Source organism: Suncus etruscus, chromosome 6, assembly GCF_024139225.1.
Source record: "Suncus etruscus isolate mSunEtr1 chromosome 6, mSunEtr1.pri.cur, whole genome shotgun sequence".
Taxonomy (NCBI): domain Eukaryota; kingdom Metazoa; phylum Chordata; class Mammalia; order Eulipotyphla; family Soricidae; genus Suncus; species Suncus etruscus.
The window spans coordinates 6,973,287-6,973,977 of NC_064853.1; the positions used below are offsets into that span (position 1 = coordinate 6,973,287).

General features: G+C 42.1%; 1 non-coding gene across 1 annotated transcript; it reads left to right on the forward strand.

Moving 5' to 3' along the window:
- Nucleotides 1–282: 282 nt before the first annotated feature.
- Nucleotides 283–398, forward strand: LOC126012825 (U5 spliceosomal RNA). The gene has a single exon (XR_007497183.1). It is a non-coding gene; the product is annotated as a U5 spliceosomal RNA (small nuclear RNA).
- The last annotated feature ends 293 nt before the right edge of the window (nucleotides 399–691 follow it).

Genomic DNA, 691 nt, shown 5'->3' on the forward strand with positions numbered 1-691 from the left:
GAAAAGAAGTCGAAGGCATTTCCGGAAACCCGCTCGTGACGTCAAGGTCTATTTGCATACCCACAATGCATTGCCCCTGTGTAAATTTTTGTACAGTGAATTTCGACTTAAATCAGGCCTAAATTTACCCCTTTTTGTGCGAATGATTTTCCTAGAAGGAGAACACTCTCCCAAAATGCGGTACATAAATGAATTGAACAGTTATCGCTTTTTGAAAATTACTCACCATAATAAAATTAGGAGTCTCAATGATCCGACCCCTGAGACCCGCGGGCCAACAGTATACTCTGGTTTCTCTTCAGATCGCATAAATCTTTCGCCTTTTACTAAAGATTTCCGTGGAGAGGAACAATTCTGAGTTTTGAACCAATTTTTTGAGGCCTTGCACTAGCAAGGCTAATTATGGTTGTTAAAAGACAGACGAAAATATTAACTTTGTAAATTTTAGGTCGATGTCCGGTTGGATAGTTGTACTTATAAATGTTCCTATTAAAGCCTATATGGGTGCGCTAGAATACTCATACTGGCCTATTAAGTAGACCAAGATGCAGTATTTAAGTTGTGTCATTAGAAAATGGAGGTGATGGGCCCGGAGAGATAGCACAGCGGCGTTTGCATTGCAAGCATGGACCAAAGGTGGTTGGTTCGAATCCCGGTGTCCCATATGGTCCCCCGTGCCTGCCAGGAGCTA